The sequence below is a fragment of the Lissotriton helveticus genome, chromosome 7, assembly GCF_964261635.1.
Source record: "Lissotriton helveticus chromosome 7, aLisHel1.1, whole genome shotgun sequence".
NCBI classification, from domain to species: domain Eukaryota; kingdom Metazoa; phylum Chordata; class Amphibia; order Caudata; family Salamandridae; genus Lissotriton; species Lissotriton helveticus.
In genome coordinates, this window is record NC_136068.1 from 1,611,105,675 (window position 1) to 1,611,127,391 (window position 21,717).

Consider the following 21,717-nt stretch of genomic DNA (forward strand, 5'->3'; position numbering starts at 1 on the left):
GGTCTCTGCCAAAGTGCTGCCCTGTTTGGCATGGAGCCGTGGAAGTCCTTGGTTTGGGGTTTCATTTCACCTCGCGCAACAACTACACTCCACACTGTTATTTATAAGTGTAAAAGGCCATTTTATTAGGACAAGGTTGCCATAAGTCCAATTCGATTAACAAAACACAAATGCAACTGTATAACTTTTATCATAACAATAATTCATTCTGCCCATCCATTCCCAAACCGTCTCACCTGTTGTGCTCCTCCCCTTTCTAACTGTAACCTCCTCCATACATCCATTCTCACCTTCACTGCCCTCTAAAACATCCTCTCTTGACTTTCTTCTGTTGCTCCTTGCATCCTGTGCTCCGCCATCAGTCACCTGTGTACCCTCCCACCAAGAGGTGGCTCCACCTGTATGTGACTCGCCCCAGTAGGGCGGGTACCTGCCCATTTCAATCTATCCCGTTCACCTTTCGTATCCCTCAGAATTTCCTGCGACACTATATGGACTAGTTCCATATTTTGCTAATCACATCCCGTAGCTCCGTCATGTAGTATGCGTTCCCCATCCACGAAAGGTGCACCCCATCATCCCTGAACAGGACTGACTCCTCCAGCCTAAACCCCCAATGGGCAATCACTCTTACATCCTTTGTCTGGCAGAAAACCGCCATAGCTCTGTTCAATTTTCTGCGTGCTTTGTCAATGTCCGCATGACTGGTGGTCCCCCTCCACACTCTACGAGGCACCAGCTCAGTCCGTAATAAGCATTTTCCAGCCAAATTCTTCTTCAACACCTCCAAGTCCCTCTGCAATGGCTGCAGCAGTGCCAGTCCTGACACTCTCACTAAGTAATGTTCTCCTAGGTGTAAAACGAGCATATCTGGGAAGCCTCTCTGAGGTAACATCTTTGTCAACCATCGCAGTAAAGCACCCCAGCACATTCCCCCTTTATCCCACCAACAAATTTCATGATGGCTGCTCCTCAAACCCAGGGTACACCCATACACCTGCTGGAATGAATACTTGACTGCCCAGTGCACAAAAGAGTGTCCCACAATCCAGTTAACCGTCTTGGTTCCTGGTCCTCTCACGTAGCCTGTAGTATAAAGAGATGGTAATTAGCCTCCAGAAAACAAACCTCTTCATCACCCACCCACCCTCTCATCCCCCGTTGTTCTACCTCCAGCTCCACCCTATTTTTCTCACAACATCTGGAACGTCATTGTCCTATTTGCCGTATTTTGCCCCATTACCAACTTAAACGTGCCACCGATGTGGATGCGCCTATGCGAAGGAATTTATCCCACAGTCAGCTGGCTCCCTACCCATCATGCGAAGTGCCCAGCGTAATACCGCTAGTAACTGGAAAGCCGTCACTCGCTCCCCTGAAGCATGACAGAAAACCTCCGCTTTGGGCCGCCCCAAATTTGACATGTACTCCTGCCATTCCCGCACCAGCCGCACCTCTCTGCACCCATTGTCCTTCAACCCAAACCCATCTTTCTCCACCCGCCTGATCCGTCTTGGAGTGGCTCAACCAAATTCCTATTCTTCTTTGGTGCAACCGCACCTCACCATACGACAGCCTCGCCTGCCGTGGTTATCCCAACCATTCTGAGACGCTGAAAGCGCCAAAAAACATCCAGATCATGCATAATCTGAATATGGACACTTCATCTGTGTCATAAACACAATCTGGTAAAACCCCCAACAACTCCCTCAACATGTCAAACGTGATGGCTGCTCTCAAAGCTTCCTCCCCTGCCCCCTGCTCCAACCCCAACCTTTCAGCATTCTACTCAGAATGTTATCCTTGGCGGGATCAAAACCATGATATAGCTTACTGTAAAATGATATCCCAGCTCACTTCCCTGCTATTGTCGTCTGTGACAAACCTTTATCTATGCAACGTAACACAAAACTCAAAACTCCCTGTTCTACCACTTTACGTGTGGTGCTCATTGTCGCTACCCCTTGATTCAGAAACTCCCTAAACTCGGACCATGCCAACCTATAACTCCGTTGCGTGGATTCCGCCAACAACCTTTTAACCAGGCCTACTACTCTCACTCCCCCCAGGCCCTGATGTCGTCCGGCAACTCTGTCATGCACTCCTCTGCTCCGGTCCTGTGCCCCACTGGTGTCACCCTGCTCCTACCGCCTCACCCGTCGGTTTCTCCCACCCCAGGCTGCTCCAACCTGGGGGGTGCCCTGCACCACCATGTCTCACCCCCGTGCTGGCTCTCCCTGTTTTCTTACCTGTCTGCTGCTTAGCAGTGAAGCATACCCACTTGCCCCCTGCCGTCTCCTCTTCAGGCTCCTGCATTCCCCCAGCATCCACCTCCTCCCCCAAAGCCTCCCCTCCAGAATCTCCCAGCCCTCTCTCTGGCCTCACACATGGTTGCCCGTCTCACCTCGCTTTCCTGAATGGTTGTCCTCCAGGCTTAGCCCCTCCTAAATGAAGTAAAGAAGCTGAGAAAATTCTCCTGACCCACCCCCCTGTGGTCACCTCTGTGGCCCCTGGCCCCCTGCCATTGGATCCCACATTATAGGCTGGGACCTGCGCCTCCGCCCACTTTGATTTCTTTAATGCGGTGACAAGGCCTGCAACTATCTCCCCTGTCCCAGCCCTGGGGGGAGGCCTCCACGTGAGGTTTAATGGGCTGCTCCCTCCCCCCCCCCGGCGTCAGGCTCATTAACTAGCTTGCCGGCGCCCGTGCTCAGTGGTGCCGGCTTGTGATGGGACCGCCCCACCCCCTGCTGTTCTCCTCACTGTGCTCCAGCGTGTCAGGCAGCCACGCGGGCAGGCTCTGTTTCCTCAATAATATCAAGAAGCGGGTGCTGTTCCTCTATTCATGAGGCCTGAGCAGTAGGTGTACACCATCCATCAAAGGGTGATGGTGGTAACGGAGTGATACTAGGAGTAGTCGGGAATCACAGGGGATCCCGCTTTTGGGGAACTAAGGTCCTCACACACCCAGCAAACTAGGTGTCATGCTTCGTCATCTGGACCTGCTCCTCGTTGGGTTGGCGCTGCAATACCCAACGGGCACCCGCAAAGGGGCTCTTTGTCGGAGATCTTTTGTTCCTTTGCCGTTTGATGAAGTGGGGGTGTGTGGCCGGTGAAAGTGTAGATACAGTGAAGTGTAGTGAGTGAGTTGTTAAAAAAGGTTGGATATTCCAAAGGATAATTTTATTCAGGTTGGTTATCCGCCTTATTAAAAAATGTGTGGAGAGTGGCAGCTCCCCTGAAGTGAGGGTTCAGTTGGAGCTATACTCATCTCTCTACGGTCATTCCGCGCCGCGGTAAAATCCTACAAAAAAGAGCTCCGTAGCATCAAAACTAGTTTCTACGAGGACAGAATTAAAAACGCGGCCTGCTCAGCTCATGAAACCTATATAGTTCTAAAAGAACTACTCCACGCCCCCGACCCCCCACTCAAACCCCTCGATCCCAAAGCAGCTGAAACCAAATGTCAAAAATTAGCCACTTTTTTCGACGAGAAGATTAAAAACATTCTTCTAACCATACCCCCCCCCGAACAGGACCCCACACAGCCGGATCCTATCATCACTATCGCCAATCCTCAACTGCCGCCAGCCCTCCAACCCTCCCTGGACATTTTCGGCCCCGTAACAACGGAAGAAGTAGGAACCACGATGGCCGCAATTAAAAGTGGTTCTCCCCTTGATCCTGCCCCCCTCCGTTTTCTAAAAAAAGTGTCAAGTACCATCATCCCCCCCCTCACGGCCCTGATCAATTCCTCTTTCTCGGAGGGCATCGTCCCCCCCAGCTGGAAAGCGGCAGCAGTCAAAGGTCTGCTGAAAAAACCCTCTTTAGACCCGGAGGACTTCGCCAACTACAGGCCCATATCCCTTCTCCCTGGAAACAGCAAGATCGCAGAGAAGCTGGTAAATAAACAACTATCACTTTACCTAGAAAGTAACAACCTCTTAGCGGCCTCCCAGACAGGATTTCGTCCAGGGCAGGGCACCGACATCGCCCTCCTGACAGCAGTGGAGAAGGCCAGAAGCATTCTGGACACAGGAGGATCAGTGGCAGTGATCCTCCTAGACCTCAGTGCGGCCTTCGACACTGTAGACCATCCCACCCTAATCCACCGACTGGGAGAAATCGGATTAAAGGGTCTGGCCCTGAAATGGCTAGAATCCTTTTTGACTGGACGCTCCTTCCAGGTGCGGGAAAACGACAGCTGCTCATCCATCATCCCCCTCCGGTGTGGAGTGCCACAGGGCTCATCTCTGAGCCCCACACTTTTCAACGTGTACATGGCCCCACTGGAGAAGAGGGTTAGCTCGTTCGGCGTGTCAGTCATCAACTACGCCGACGACACTCAGCTGGTCGTTACCCTTTCCCATCCTCACCACGCCCCTTCCGACCTCCACAGCTGCCTTTCCGAAGTCCACCGATGGATGAATCTCTCCTCCTTAAAATTGAACGGGTCCAAGACCGAGATCCTCCTGATGGGCCACAATGGGCCCTCTTTACCACCTCACCTCTGGCCCAGGTGCCTAGGGGACCCTCCCGCACCCAAGGAAGAGGTCAAGAGCCTTGGTGTATGGATCGAGAAAGACATGAGTTTCAAAACCCAGGCAAAGAGAACCGCAGGGACATGCTTTGGACTACTCAGAGCCTGCAGGAAGATCTTTCCCCTGCTCCCAGAGACCGCAAGGAGGCTCCTCATCCAGGGTCTAATCCTGGCAAGATTAGACTACTGTAATGCTATATACTTGGGAGCCCCTGAAGCCACCTTGAACTCACTGCAGAAAGTCCAAAATGCAGCAGCCCGTCTACTCACGGGCACACCTGGAAGATCCTCCGCCAGGCCAGCCCTTAAATCTCTCCACTGGCTCCCAGTCAGAGAAAGGGTCTTGTTCAAAGCCCTCTGTCTGGCCCATAAAACACTCAACAACAACGGTCCCCCTCTCCTGAAAGAACTTTTAATCCCATACAAAGCAGAGAGGGATCTCCGGTCCAATGCAGAAAACCTCATTACAGTCCCTAGAGTGAGAAAAGCCAAGACCGGTGGCCGTCGCTTCTCGGTTCACACGGCGAAACGATGGAACCAGCTACCCCGAAAATTTAGGACAGAACCGAACTATCTTCAGTTCAGAAAGACCTTAAAGACCTTCCTTTTCCCGCAAATATAATCTTACTAGTTGGCCAAAAGCCCTGGAGAAGCAGTTTAGCGCTGGGATGCTCTTCGGAGTTACTACGCGCTTTACAAAACCATTAAAAAAAAAAAAAAAAAAAAACATGTTTCTTGCCTCGTGGTTAAAAAATACCGTGGCAATTCATAAGGACTTTGGACATGAAAAACTAACTACACTGTGTGGTGGTGCTAATTGCTAACTACCACTATGGAAGAACACTACCTCGAAACTCTCCAGTAGTGTTGTTTGAGGACCTAGGGAGAAATAAAGTAGATGGAAAAAGCGCATGAGCTTATCACAAACAGTATGTGAGGGTCCCTATAATGGCCACTCTAAGTAGTCATCTGAACTCCTAGTATGTGCTTTTTAAAACGTAAAGTGAAGAGCAAACCGGACACAGAGAACATGTAAGTGCCCTGCGAGTAACGTGAGTAAGGGGCATGGATGTTACCCCAAGCGCAAGTTAAAAATGTACAGGTGGAAACACCGTACAACAGAAGACTGGTCTCTTAATCAAGAACTTGTTACCATTGTGTCAGGATCATTAGTGCCAACAATCAGTCAATCAAACAGGCAGACAGGCTTTCATATGCGGGACAACCATGGTGGAACCCGAAGGTCAAATGCCTGCAAGGTGAAGGGAGGTGTGTTGGGGTGCCACAGATGAACTCACCTTCCTGTCGCTGGAGTGTCTCCTCAGCCGGTGCGGCGAGTCAAAAGAACACCTCGGAGGATGGTGTCCAGGGAATTGAAGTAAAGTGAAAAGCATATAAACGTACAATTGGTATAGGGAGCAGGTTGATCGATAAACCTCCATGTTTTGGAGGCAAACAACCCCACCATCTGTACGGACAGCAGCCTCCAAGATGGGCTACTCCCCTGCATCATTGTCCGCCCGCAAACGCTGGCGGCATCCACACACCATGCGTGTGTGCAGTCATGGATGGAGGTGAATACTTCCCCTAGTGCTCACTGTGCATGATGTCTGGGGCCCACTGAGCGGGTGGGGCCGGCAAAGGCAGTGGGGCGCGCGGTCCTAGTGACAACCGGCTCGACGTACAAACACTTGTGCGTGGTGCCAAAAATCAGGGCGGTTCTGAGGCCAACGCTCACAGCCCATAGCAGGTACTCACATGTCCGTCGCGCGGTCACGGCGATTCACCTACCGTCTGCGTCTGCACCGGGATACTGGTGAGTGACTCCCGGGCAGGGTTAAAGCCTGGTTTCCGGTTCACGTGCAGGCTGCCCAGGGCGGGCGTAGTCCGGACCACGTGATCTGCCCGTCATACAGGGCAGACTAAAGCACTCTCACGGCCCGCTGTGGCAGCCATATTGGAAAGGGCCGGAAGATCTTAGTGCCAGATCAGCGCTGGTGTACCGGGGCTGGTCCTCAATGTAGCGGGGCAGGCATCAGCGAAGGGTGGTGGGTTTTATTATCACACTGCGTAGGGGAATCTACTGTGTAGATGAGCTGAATCAGTCGATTACTGTAGGTACTGTGTGGCGCCTGGTCCCTAGTAGCCCGTTGGCAGGGGTAAGGGCCAAAACAGCATCAATGGAGCTATCTTGCCCCCTTGAAGGTGGTGGTCATTGTTGTGGTATGGGTTGGAGGGGGGGTTGTTGGAGGTTGGGGGGTTGGTATGGGGGTTCAGTGATACCCGGAAGTTTGGTAGGGTAGGGTCAAGGGAGTGCTTGATGTCGCACTTGGTTTGGGTGAATATCATAACAGTGTTCAGTAGCACTCCAACACATGCTGGTGGAACAGTATTGGTCACAGAGATGAGTTCATGCCCTAGTATACATACGTGTAGTTTCATCTGTTGTTCAATGCTGTCCACGGAATGTCATCATTCAGGCCAAGAGTGGATGTGGACAACTGGTGTATCCACCTCTGTTCTATCCTGAATAGTGCTTGTTGAGTGATTCTTGATGGCATTCTAATACCAGCCATTGCAGTGAGTCTGGGTTATGTCCCTGTTCTCGGTAGTGTGTGCATTTTAGTTGTGACCCTTTGGCATCTGATGTAAATGTAAATGTAGTTGAGCTTATATAGCGCACAGCTACCCGCAGTGGGTTTCCCGGCGCTTGCTTAGGGAACCCTTCCTGGTATTCCCCTGTGAGATAGCAGGGTATCCACAAGGTGAAAGTCAGGCATCCCGCCGCGAGGGGCCGTTGTGGAGATTAAGCAAGCTATTGCCCAGAGTCGCAGAGTGTGAACCCGTGAGTCGAGGAGACACCGGGGCGAGAATTATCGAGTCCGTGGAATTTTTTGCCCAAGACCCCGGGGAATTGAACCCTGGTCCAGGACCGATCTCAGCTTCCGGGTCTGCCGCCTCTAACCCCTGAGCCACACTTCTCCATGTTGCTTTTGTATTCTGCTATGCGAATCTTAAGGGCTCTCATTGTCATGCCCACATACATTTTGCCGCAAGGGCAGGTAATCAAGTAAATGCATCTTGGTGTGTTGCAGTTAGTATGTCTCCTCATAGTCCATGAGAAGGTGTCAGTCAGGTCTATCGTTTTCACAACCCTGGTTTGATCACAGACTACACAGTTGCCACACGGGTAATGCCCCGTGACGGCGGGGAGATCTCAGAGTGTTCTTTGGGTGTCATTCTGTCTGGTTTGGGTCTGGTGTGCACAATCACATCTTTCAGGTTGCTCGTTCTCTTGAATGTGAATCGGGGGGGGGGGGAGGGGTGAATTCTAGTTCGCCTTTATTCGGGATGGCCCAGTGCTTTTTTATGATACCTCTTATGTGTGTGGAGTGGGGTGTGTATGATGTAACACACGTTATTGACTTCTTGTGGGTTCCTTGTGTATGTTCTGCAAGAGTGTTTCTCTGGGGTTGTTCAGTGCCCTCTTGGCGGCATCCTTACCCAGTTTGTCAGGTTAACCTCTCTGTTTTAGGCTGTTTTCAAGTGCCTTAGCCTCGGCCTTATATTCACTGATTGTGCTACTGTTGCGTCTAAGGCGCAGAAACTGCCCAAAGGGGAGGTTATCTCTAAGGGCCCTCGGGTGGTCCCTTTGGTACAGCAGTAACCTGTTCCTGTCTGTGGGTTCTTTGTACAGGTTGGTGTTAGCTGTAAATTGAGGGGATATTTGTTTCAGAAATGTGTGGGTGAACCTGATATATTGATTTTGTGTATTAACCCACTCACAGAATTCCTCGCAGGTGGTCCGGTTGCCCTTCCAGAACACCAGAATATCATCAATAAACCTCTTCCATAAGGTAAGGTTATTGATGTATGGGTTATTGGCATTTCTGATGGTGTTCTCCTTGAATGTGGCCATGTAGAGGCAGGCCACACTCGGAGCAAAGGTACTCCCCATTGAAGTGCCTTGCGACTGGTGGTACAGCTGTATCTGGTACTCACAATAGTTCTCAGTTAAGGCCATTGTGGCACAATTCATGAGATGGGTGTAGGGGAGCTCCAGTCTTCCTTCCTAAGCCACATCTCTACTGCATTGAGTGTCTCTAGTTGTGGGATATTTGTGTAGAGTGCTTCTACGTCAAGGGTGAGCAGTAGATTGATTTCAGTTGTGTCTTGTATCTCCCCTATGATACACAATATGTTGGTCGTGTCCCGTACATATGAGGGGGTTTTCTTAACGATGGGCTGTAAAAACAGCCCTTTAGCCCCCCTTCGTTAAGAGACAGGCTCTGTCTCCTGCCTCTGCACTTCGGCTGCAGCGTCTTGCTTTGGCCCTGCCCTCTGGGCCCAGACGACTTCTTTGCGGTTGGCGGCTTGTCTCAGCATGCTGCTGCCGCCACACCCACTGACGCGGACTACGGGGGTCGGACCATACTGCCCACACATGTTCCAGCTCGCCGGGTCGGAGGAGGTCCGCCTGGCCTGCCTGCCCCAGCACCTGCAGCGCCTCATGCACCGCACCGCGTCGCTGTCTGGTCCGGCCATCTCGACGCCAATTGGCAAGGTAGGCAGTCTTACTGACCCCCACTTGGCGCTGCCTCTAAAGAAAGGGGCCTCCGTTCGAAAGCGCCCCTGTCTGGCCTAACCAACTACTATAACTAACTTTCTTTCCCCTAACTCGGTGGTGCGAGGTGTCAGGAAAGAGGCCGGAACCTCTCTTCCTGACACATTTATAGACCAACCCTGGTCCGCCCCAAACTCCCTCCTTTGAAACCCCCCTCCCACCTTGTCCTTCCGGCCTGTGCGAAGTGCCCCGGGTGAAGACTGGTCTGCAACCCTTGCTTCCCCCAGGGGCCGGCATTGTGGAAGTTGCTCTTCCATGCTTTTCAGTTCACAGTTCCATGCCTTAAATTCCATGTGATACAACACATTCTGTTCTTCAGTCGCTCTCGCGCCTTCAGTTTTTCATGCTGCACCCTCTCTCTGCTTTAATGTTCCTCTGAAGATTACAATTGGTTTGTTTGTATGACATTCCCTCCCTCATGTTCTTAAACATCAAGTTATTCTGTAAGGAATGCTGAACACCTCCTCTGTGCATGCATATGTCTCTGTATAGTATTTATTATATATGGCAACCCTAGCTGAAAGGCACTGGAGGTCTGTACAAGGTCCAAGGCAAAGACATTGTCAGTGTGTTATTGAAGGGGTGGATGGAATCTTATAGCCAGGGGCGTAGCTTAGTCAAAAACGTTCGGGGTGTGAGTCTGAGGTTTCCCAACTTGCGACATGGAGGACCCAACTGAAGAGTCACGACCGGCTGAGGTCACTGAATGACAATAACAAACAAGCTTAGGGGCATTAGTTTTAAGTTATTCAGTAAAGCAAGGACATTCTTGGTACAATAATATAATCTTAAACCACAACACAAGTTAGCATAGAACTCAAAGTGTTAACAATGTAAAACAAAGCTGCACATTTTCAAAATAAATGGCAATCATATAGTGAATCCAAATGTATTTAAAAATGATCCGATTTGATTTCCTTTCTAGTTTGCTGGGCTGAATACATCAGGCGTGTACTAACGTAGCACAGCACAAGCATGGAGAAGACAGAAATATGCTAGATCTTCAAATGCGAACCAGTTCTGTGAAGCTCAATTTTAATGACTGGGAGATAAACATTCAGGGGGATATGTACAAGGAAGTGGCGGAGAGAGATAAACATTCAGGGGCATATGTACAAGGAAGTGGCGGAGAGAGATAAACATTCAGGGGGATATGTACAAGGAAGTGGCGGAGAGAGGCGTTAGCCTTCCTGGCTTAGCGCCTCTCTCCGCCACTTCTGAAACGCAAAGCTGCACCATATTTACAAGAATGTGGTGCTGCCTTGCGTTTCCCCCTGCGATGGCGCTAAGATTAGCATCTTAGCGTCAACGCCGGTACTTTTGCACCATAGTGCAAGGGTATCTGTCTGCAGGGGAGGATTGTTTATGTGTAGGAGGGTGTCCCTTCCTGCACATAAACAATCCTAAAATACCATTCTGTCACTTTTATGTGTGCTGCTTCATGCAGCACACATGAAAGTCACAAAATTGCATTTTTTAAAGGATTGTTTATGTACAGGAAGGGACACCTTCCTGTACATAAACAATCCATGCCATTTTGCTTTTTCCATATGTGCTGCACAAGGCAGCACACATGGAAAAAGAACAAACAAGAACATTTCTCCTCGTTTTGCCAACTTAAGGCCAGGTTTTACCTGGTCTTAATTTTGACACTGCCTCCTATGTATGCAACCCTTGTACATAGGGGGCAGCGTCAAAATTAATGGGTGTTGCAGTGGAACACCCACCGCAACACCCACTGCCCAGCCTTAACGCTGCCTTGTAAATAAGGTGCAGCCCCTATCGCCACCACAACGTCTATATAAGTGATGTTGTGGTGGCAAAAGGGGCTTTTACATATGTCCCTCAGTGTTTTAAGTTTTATCCCACACCCAGGTCTCAGCATCACAAAAGGACAAAAAGTTCAAATGAAAAAGAACACTTAAAAAAGGACGATATTCTCTTTTTTTTTAAATTGCCTCTTGTTTAAGCAACTTATTCCGATTCTAGGGTCAGCATTACTGCTTGTGGCATGCGGTGCAACAATCTTTTTTGGTGCCCAGCCCCCCAAATTACCTCCTTCTCAACAGATGTCCTCACTAAAGCCATCCAACATTGCCCTTCATTTCTCCATTGCCCCTCGCGCAAACGCATTTCATTTGTTTTATAGCGCTATTCATACCAGTGTAGGGAGTCAGAGCCCTCTACATCATACAGACATTATACAGTGATAGTGAATCATACATGTGTAAATCAGTCTGTAGGAAATGTTAAATAAAACAATGAAGATTACAAGGTTTAGGAATCATCCATACTAGTAAGGAGTATATTTTAAGAGTGAGTGGTCTGAAGAAGCACAAACTCAGTATTTAAAACTTACTGCTGGGATTGGCTTTACTCGTGAGACTGTATTTCTATCCAACCCAACCCTTTTTTAGCAACATTAGAATAATGAAAGCCTGGGGAAAAAGCATAACGTTCTAACCTATACCATGCAGTTTCCATGCTACTCTTTGATGAAAGTTCATAGGTCACAGTGCTTTCTTTATCTTTACATTTTTAGGTTTCGTAACCTGGCGAGGGGCGAAGCCCCTCCCAGATCGAAATCTGTTGTTTTTAATAGTGAGGTTAGGACAGCCTCTGTTTCCAATTGGCTAGCTCCATAAATGGAGGCTAGCCATTGGGAGGCAGAGGCTGTCAATCGCGCTTTCTCACGAAAACGCGATTCGGGGGCGTTTCTGGTGCTTTTTTTAAGCCCCGCCCCTTTGTCCCGGGCCGCGCTGCGATTGGCTGCCGGCCCGGGACACCCCCGTGACGTCATTCCCGGGCCGCGCTGTGATTGGCTGCCGGCCCGGGACACCCCCGTGACGTCAGCCAATCACAGCGCGGCCCGGGACCTGACTTGTTTTAGTAAGCTTCGAATGTGCACGTGGGCAACACTACAGCTGGTCTAGACGCGAAAGGGTTAATGGAGAAAGCGGCGTTGCAGGCTTTACAGCATTTCTTGAAGCAGGCTGGTGTTTGTGCTCCTGCCGCCTGTGGGAGGCAGAGCGCACCCAGCAATTACAGAGCCGCTTCCACAGCCGAGTATCGCCAGGCAGAGCACACCTCCCCGCAGCCATCCCTCTGCATACCCACAATGCACAGAGACTGACTGTTCCAAAATAAGAATCTGGGCAGGTATGATGGCGGTGCTGGCAGCCGCCCAGAGGTCTCCGTCGTCCCGGGTGGGACCCGAGTGCTTGCCGATTCCCCCCGGACGAGCGACCGGTCCTTGGAGGTCGTTCAAATGGTGAGCGGCATGGCTGCCACCGAGCTTTACTCCAAGGTGAGTTCCCGCTGCTGCTAAAGAAGCCCACGCCTGTGCTGTTGGTTTTTATTCGCTGCGGGCGCTGCCGGTTATTTTGGGCAGGTGTGTCGGGCGGGGTGAGCCCGGTGCACGGCAGAGGGAGGGAAGTGGGGGCGGGCAGGGCGGTCCCTGCTGCGGGAAGAGGATGAGACAAAGGAGTCCGAGCACTGGAAAGGAATGAATGAAGGATACAGTGGAGCCGCTCTGCGAGCGGGCCCTGTGCACCCGTGCCTCGGCACAGCTGCTGCAAATGACAGATGTAGCACAGCGACAAATATATCTGGCATCTGGGCTATACGCCGCTACGTGCGTACGTAACATCTAAGCTGTCTGCTGCAGCCACACACAAATAACATCTCTCTGCTCGTGCCCCAGACCTATGCCACCGGAATGCCTTTTCTATTGTTTTCCCCAATGTTGCCTTGACAACCGTTACCGAGCAGTGGAGCCGTGGAGCACCGAGGTTGCCGAGTCGATCAGCCTCGTGGTTTAGACCGAGTGCTCCAAGAAAATGAGGATGTTATGCAAAACGTCTGCGGCACCCGGAGAGTCTCCTCTCTCCCCCTTGCCTTTTTTTTCTCGGAGCTCCTAAGCGAACCACCCGCACTTTTTCCAGATGATAGGAGATGATAGGAGATAATGCAGCCAAATCCTCGGTGAGTTGAAAACGGGAAGCGGGAAGAAATAATGTAGCAACGAGAATGCACTCACAGGTCCTGCCCAGATACACCGCGGCATCTTAACATTAAAGCGGTTATAGTGTTTAATAACATATGCTTCTCTAGACACAGGCAACTGAAGCGCCACGTAAATGTCAGTGATTAACTGCTGCAGATAGGTGAAAGACAATATGCGACATACGAACAAGCAGGTGAGCAGACAAGCAAGCGGGCAGCAGCTTACGATGTGTAGGTGTGTGATACGGCTCTTCAAAGTACTTTTTTTTCCACGGAGTTTCACACAGTCATCTTCTCCAGCCCTCTAATAGCTTTTGACCGACTTTTAGCTTACTGGGAGGTCACTGCCTGGGCTTCTTAGCTTATCTGTGTTATCCTATCTGTATCGAGTCACGCCGTGTGCTTATCACCTGCTGATTGTCTTATCAGAATCTTATCAAGGCTTACTTGTTACTTGCTTGTTACTTGCTTGGTTGAAACAGTCTGACCCTGTCCGAGTCCGTGTCTATCCCCGGCAGACTCCGACAGGCCCCGACAGGCAGGCAGGCAGGCTCCGGCAGCTAAGGTGCATCCGATCCGCAAACTTTGTTTGCTGCTTGTTTTGTAATTCTATCCCAAAATAGCACAACGAAAGAACAATATAAAAATGCAAATTAGGAACATTACATTCTCAGCTGAAGCCAGTCTATTTGAATGAAGAAACACTTTACTACACTATAAAGTAAATCCTCCCTGGCTTGCACTGGAATTGCTGGATAGCAGGGTGGATTATGCGGTGCGTGAAGCCTCCAGTGCACAGATTTATGTCTTGAGTGACGTCACTCTGTGTCTCATCCTTTTGAAGTTGTTAAAGCGGCGGCTCTGGACCCGGAGTACAAACATGCTGCAGCAGTTCTTGGAGACTGTTCTAGTTGAGCGAGTCAGAAAACATCGGCTATTTTATTTCACAATAAGACATGGGAAGTATCTTTCAGATCTTGAGGAGTACCTTAAGGAAGTTCGTCAACAAAGACCGGTAAGTGCCTGAACCGCATTTCAGCAAGAGTTTTGAAGACATAATTATAACACGCATTTGCAATGTAATAGGTCTCGCATTTGCAGAAGTTTGAGTTATTGGCATTGTAAATAACAATGACTTATTTCTGTGTTTTCAAAACCTGGAAGCAGTGTGTAAACACGCACTTTAAACTTATAGTCCTTGCTTATGAGAAGCACGGCTGGCAGTAAAAGAGGTGCAGTTACTGGCAGCATTGCTTCTCCTAAGCAACGACTACATGTATAAAGTGTGTGTTTACACACCCCTTGTCCTTTAAATTATCACTCCACTTTAAAAAACATACCTAAAAAACATTGTCATTTACAATGTCAATAACTCCAACAAATGCGAAACCTATTGCATTGCAAATGCTTGTTATTGTTGCCTGAATCCTGCTGGAACACACAACAACCTCTGCTGTAGCAGACACATTTAAACCAGGGTATTTTCTAACACAGGCCGTGTCCCAAACTCAGCGTCAGGTGCTTACTGCCCTAAAAGCCAGCCCTGTCCGATGCCCAGCTGTTGGTCACCCAAAACGACAATATGCAAGTTTTAAACTTCAAATGCAGCACGTTCCCAGAATAATAGAAGAATTCAGTTTTTAATTTGTGCCTTTTTTAACATTGTTGCTGATAACTGAAAGCTGCTTCAGACCACAGGACAATACATACTTACGTGAAACTCTATACATCAGAGTTTCAGAACAAGAAGAGTACATATACATGGCAGGTGCACATGCAGCCTGTGGTTGATAAAAATATAAAAAATGCACACCTGAAGAGCGTCAGTCTCCCCCGCCTGCCTGGTTCACCTGCCTTCTGACGAACAAGCACAGCGCTCCCAGAACACACTTGAGTAGATTCCAATTGTAGATGGATTCACTGGCCTGCAGAGACAGCAAGGATGCTGTTCAAGCACTGGCCCCGAATGCGGCACCACACCCTAGCAAAGGCGGGAAGGTATGAGACTTAGGGGCATATGACCAACAACGGGCGCTAAACATCGCTATGCGCAAGTAGCGCGATTTTAATTATCGTAGGTTTTTATCGCCCGGGTAGTGCGTTATTAACAACGCCTATCACCCAGGTGATAAAATTCCAGCGATAGCCGGCGAAATGCAGGAATATCGCTGGAAATCCAGCGATATTCCTGCAGCGATAGGCAATTACTTGTAAATAGCCCATGGTGGTTGTAGCCTGAGATTATACGCCCCATTACACATATAGCTAAGTCTGAATTTCAGCAGACGTTAGCTTTCAGCGATAACCGTGGTTAGCGCGGGTTTTGACGGCGCTATGTGTGTCAGGGCAGGACTTGTAAATACTGCGATGTGCGGTTAGCGACTTATTCCCTGTGGTTTTGCTCAGGAACGCCTACTTTGCATCTCATTAGAGATGCGATTCAAGGCTTAAGCAAAACTCGTGCTACGACAAGGAAACACGCGCTGGCGTGTCCTTGCTGATACTGCGATGCCATTATCGACGCTTTTCAGCCGAAAACGGCTGATAAAGCTGCGATAATCTGCTTGTTGATATGCCCCTTAGTTAGGTCACAGAGGCGTCCCACCAGCACCACAGTGGAGTGAGTGACAGGCAGAGAGAGCCCATTGCTCTGGCGTGATTATGCCAATTTCATTCGGATGTGTGCTTTGAGCTCAGGGCCTGCCTGTGCTCTTGCATACTCCCTCCTCCTGGGCCAGTAATCTTAATAAAATAAACACATGATTATGGACAGCAGAACTGATAATGCAGATTCGTAACTGACCGAACAATTATTGGGGCGGGGGGGGGGGTCGTCCACTCAATTCACCCCCTTGAAGCTACACTCCTGCTAATAGCGTCAACTGCATCATGATGCACAGTTCTGAATGAATACGTAGATTGCATATGATTATTTTAAAAATTTACAATTATTACAATATTATATAAAGCGATTTAAAGACGCCAGATAAAAAAGACATGGTTACATTCAAGATTTTCTTTTAATAAGGCCCCACTACAGTTTTGCTGGACATGGCCTTCTATGTCAGTTTTGTAGTTGTTTTTGCCTCCTGGTCATTTAGGGCATTTTGTATTTTGCATTTGCATTTTGTATTTTGTAAATGTTATCATGTCTTTTTTTTAATTTCTTTATTGAGTTTTGAACAATAAAACATTATAGCAGTAGGCAGCCTTGTAACTTCATTGCAAGGAAATTCAGCATTAACATGGAAAATGTGCTTTTTATCGAAGGACTTAATGTAGTTGACATCATTTTCACAGCTGTACCAGCAGACAGTCCATCTCAGTTGTATTAAGCATTTTTCCATTGTTCCCATCCCCACCATACCTAGAGAAAGAAGTGAGCATTCCAGTATGTGCCTTTAACAAAAAGCATGACATTTTAAGAAAGAAAACTTGTTCAGTGAGTGTTGCCATGGCCACAAAGGACTCTATCAGGCGCAAAAATATCATACTTCCCTGTATCGGTACAGTTGGGCACAGGAATTTCGGGGATACCAGGGGATTCCAAGGGAGCAGAGTGCCTATCATCATTCACATGCACAATCACACACACTCCCTCCCTGTCCATGCGTGTCTCATCCCGAGTGTTGCAGGAGAGGAAGCCAGTAACAACCTCCTGCCAGAGCTACTGGATTTCTGTGCAGACCCCTTGACACTTCTGTCTGCAGTGCAGCCCCTTCCACTTCAGCCATGTACCTACCTCTCTCCTCCATCTACTATAGGCGGGCCATGTGGTGATTTCCAATAGTGTGCTATATCTCTATGAACTATTCTAGAGCCAAGTCTAAGGACCGATCCCCTACTTTTATCTCTGGCTGCTATTTGTGCAGAAAAAGCAGGTCTTACTTGATAATTGGATAATGTTTGATACATACTTGGTGACTCTGGAAATTGAGGCAGAACAGTTTCACTGCTGCTAAGGGTCGTTGAGAGTAGTGCAAGGCTGTGACAAGGTGGAGGATTCAAGCGGCTGCTTCACTGTAGTCTCTAAAATGCAATAGTGTTTACCACTCTATGCATGCGAAAACCGGCTTTGAGAGATGACTATCAAAGTGGCTCAGAGAGGTAATGCTCATGGCTGACCTGGGGAGTGATCAGAAGGTCACAAATGGGGAGACATTGACTCAGCCTTCCATCCTTCCAGGGTCATTATATAGAACCTATTAAACTGTGCAATAGTAATGTCTGTTAGGATGTGCAATTGGAAAAAGTATTCATAAAATTGACAAAGACTATCGTCTTGTTTGAAATGTTAATCTCAGAAAAAGCAGAGTAGCAGACCTGAGCATCAGTTGCTGGAACATTGTGTTCGAGGATATCGCCTCCATCTCGAAAACGTCTTAGGGCCACATGCATCAACCTATTTAGGAAGTGCAAATGGTGCGAATCGGTAAATTCGGCCGTTTGCGATTCCTAAATAAGTTTTTGGGATGCATCATACATTTTTGTGAAATTCGCTATTTTTAGTGATTTCCAAAAATGCGATTGCTTTTAAGGAATCGCAAATTTGCGATTCCTTAGAAGCAATGCATGATTGTTTTTCAAATTGCGAATTAGCAATTAGGGGGTGCAAATTACCACGAGGTTGAACCTCGTGGTAATTTGCGAAAAGTTATGAAAATGCTCAAAAATGCATTTTTTTAAACTTTCATGTTACAGACACACATGTCCTTAGGACATGTGTGTGTGAAACATGCACTTTAAAATACATTTCAGGGGTGCAGTGGGGGGTCCTCTGCACCCTTGCAATGCATCAAACAAATGGGATTCGCAAAATGAAAAAGTGCAAAACGGTATTGATTCCTATGGGCTTCTAGGCCCATTGGAATCAATGTAATGCCATTCCTTAATTGCGATTAGCAATTAAGGAATCGCAAATACCGAAAATTAAGAAATCCTAAAAACTTTTAGGATTTCTTGATGCATTGGATTTTGCAATTCCTAAATTGCGATTCCTTAATTTTCGCAATTTAGGAAATGCAAAATCCTACATTGATGCATGTGGCCCATAGACTTGTTAGCTAACGCACAATACTTTCAAGTTCACAATCTGGATTTATTTTATGATAACGCAACAAAAACTTGATTTGTAGATTTGCATTGAAAGAGTCACCCTTAATCCTCCATGGAATATTTGCCATGCTTGCAGTCTTTTAGTTCTGAGTTACCAGATGACTAACAGGTAGATTCATCAAGCATTTTTGCGAGCGCAAACGGTGCGAATCGCAAAATTCGCCCGTTTGCGCCCGCAAAAATGGCATTTGAGATTCATCAATGGTTCATGAACTCGCAATTTGAAAAATCGCAAATAATTGAGATTTTTCAAATTGCGATCGCATTTAGGGAATCTCAATTTAAGATTCCTTAAATGCTATTCATGAACCTTTTAAAAATTGCGAAATCACTATTTTTGGCCGCTATTTACCGCGAAGTCTGACTTCGTGGTAAATAGCGAAAACTTAGAAAAATGCACTTTAGTGCATTTTTCTAAGTTGTATGTTACACACACACATGTCCTTTGGACATGTGTGTGCGCAACATCAGTCTACATTTACATTTCAGGGGTGCTACAGGGTGTCCTTTGGACACCCCTGGCACCCTTGAAATCGCATAAGCTGTAGAAATCGCAAATAAAATTGCGATTTCTACATGAATCCCGTTTTGTGAGTCTTTAATAGCGATTCCTTAATAATCGCTATTAAGGACTCGCAAAACGGCACAATGATGAATCTGGGGGTAAGTTGCTTGTTTACAGGTATTGTATTGTAATTGCATTAATATAGTGCTTACTTCCCCGGACAAGGCATTAAAATGCTTTACGTCGGGCAGCACGATATTCTGGAATCCAAGGCTAGTGGTTTATCCAGTGGTTATTGGGATGAGTTGTATGCTCTTGAGAAAACCATGCCATGCATTTACTCCACCTTCTTTGTAGCGGTTTAAATTAACAGTAGTTAGGTGTGATGATTACACTAGGGATGGTTTGTTAGTTAATGCAGGCGGTTGGTGGGATTACAGATAAATTAAAGGAGAATTGGTATTGGTCGGTGACTTTCATACAAGGAGAAGTTGTGATTTTTTTAAATTTTGGAATGAAATTATGGTAGTTGGCTAAAATACAGTAATAAAGATCAAGGTATTCATGTCACTTAAAGGAGGCTGTGCTCAGAAAGAGCATGCATGCAGAGGATGGGAAGTAAGGTGAGGTTCACGCGTAAGAAAAGGAGAAGAGAGTTTTCTATGCAGGCTTTCGGCAATACAGGGAAAGTTCTTTGAGACAGCATGCAATCCGAAGTTGCAAAACGATAGAAAGAAGCAACATTATTTGCATGGGAGATCATTTCTTTGATAGGTCCTAAGGTGGGGAACAGTTTATTCGCTGCTAGGCTACAATTAGATCACTGCTTCAGCAAGGACAGCCAATCAGCTCCGAGGCTGGAAGCGTACGTTAATGGCTCACACAAAGTATCAAGAGCTTCTGGCTGCACTCAAAGGGAGCAGTAACCTCATGATCATAGAATATACAGAGTAAATAATGCAAACACCGAAAAGGAGAAGAGGTTCTGGTTCCTTATGCCAATGGTAGGAGGAAGTGAAAAGCGTCCTGAATCTCTCTTATCTAGAGATACCACGGAATCATATTGTAATTATAAGTTTTGAGCTAAATATCAGCAGGTCAAACTAGCCAATTTATATCAGGTGAAAAATGCCCAGTATTTACCCGAACATGCATATTTTGGTAAGGCAAGAACGAAAATTCACGTTTTCCCCCCCAAAACTTGAACCTGGGTGTTTTTTTTAGCATCAACGGAGTTTGATTTAATCAGGTGCAACAAATATCACATCAATATCGGCTACTCGCAATGAGGAACTGGTAAAAAAAAATAAAGGCGGATACTAATTAATTAAATTAACAGTTGCATTGGAGAACATAATGCTTTAGTAAACAGAAATATAAAAAAATAACATGTTGGGTAGAAAATCAGGAATCTCCTTTGTAAATTGCATCTAACAAAACAATACGTGTGCAAATGACCGCTCTCTGTTTCAGCTAGGGCCGCTACCTTTTTTAGAAAAAAAATACCAGTTGTTTGTTTACATTTTGCTATTCTAGAAAGTTAAGAGCTGATGGGCGAAAAAGGATAAGTCTAAAATTCTAAGCATTCTTTTGTAACATGACAATTATTATTGTATGCACTAGTAAAAATCCTGAAAAGATTTAGAAAGCTCTCAAATACTTTTTAACTAATTTCTGTTTGTGTTTGCTCTTTCAGGTTAATGTTTCAGAAGCGAAAAATATCGTGTTTCATTGCTTTTCCAAATATTTTTTATTTGCTTGAATTTAAAAATACCGACCAGTAAATAGAAATTGTCCAGACAAAAACCTTTGTTTCAGCTGACGTGATATTCCTTGAGATACGGGGTAAAAACTGCCAGCTCAGCCACTTAGCAAGGTTGCCACCGGTGCAAGCAAGGAGAAAGGCCCCTCTAATTGCTGTTTGTAAATACAGCAATTGCCAGGGTTCAATGGGCCCCTCAGGAGTCTGGGCCTCGGTGCCACTGCACCTGCTGCACCAATAGTAGCTACGCCCCTGCTCAGCCGCGCTCCCCTCTCTAGTGAAAACATCTCACTAACAAGTGTCTCAGTCAAATACGTTCGGATGATTGGAACCAAAGATACAATTTCCAGAATGTCCGATGATGTGGAGTCTTAATTGGGTTAAACTGAAAACCACTACTTAATATGAGTTTTTGAAGACCTTTCAACGCACTTGTTAGGAGGATGTCCAAGCTGCACAGCAATAACTAAAACAAAAGCACCGTTTGCGCACATTGCGGCGCCTGCTTTTGTGCCCGATTATTGCTTTTGCAGTAAATTACGTGGATTAATATGTAAAAACATTTGTGTTACCATTTTTGATTTTTGTGTACACTATTACACCTGGTGTACAGTTTCCCCTTTAAATGACTCCACTGGGATGGAAACACTCATTCTGGAAATGGGTGCAAGGAGTAAATGTGGCCACCTTCACCTTACGCACACCTGTCTACATATTGTTGGAGACAATATTACAAATCGCTTCACGTAGGAGGCCCTCGGGGCCCTAACATCTTTTTTTAACTCACGGAGTCCTGGTCCGATGCAGGCATCTCGTGGTTCCAGAAACAGCCCGTGCGGAGGTGAGTGGACTATTCCCTCCTGTGACGAGAGCTATTGATGGCACTCCATTGGCTCTCACGGGGCAGGGGCCGGCCGAGCCATTGCTGGCACGCCATTGGCTCTCACAGGGGGCCGGCCGAGCCATTGCCGGCACGCCATTGGCTCTCACAGGTCAGGGGCCGGCCGGTGCCTGAACTCTTAAACCCCGTGAACGCAGACACCGGCGTTCTTCTAACAGATCGCGTCGTGACTTGTTGGAGAACCCACAGCACATGGCTGATCACTGCATGGGAATTCGATCCTGTGTGAACTTCCGCTTCATAAAACCGGTAAAACTGAGCCCCG

The 21,717-nt window shown here is 47.5% G+C and overlaps 1 protein-coding gene across 6 annotated transcripts in view; it reads left to right on the forward strand.

Moving 5' to 3' along the window:
* Window positions 1-21,717, forward strand: part of LOC144770594 (DNA-directed RNA polymerases I, II, and III subunit RPABC5-like) — a 77,734-nt gene that overhangs the window by 34,934 nt on the left and 21,083 nt on the right. Inside the window, exon 1 of one of the 6 annotated variants that reach the window (XM_078655254.1) lies at window positions 8,329-8,397. The exons of 4 other annotated variants lie outside the window; for them this stretch is intronic. The gene's annotated coding sequence lies outside the window, so the exon portion shown is untranslated. Of the gene's footprint in view, window positions 1-8,328; window positions 8,398-21,569; window positions 21,702-21,717 lie in introns of those variants that run through there. One more of the 6 variants, XM_078655253.1, reaches the window with a different exon arrangement.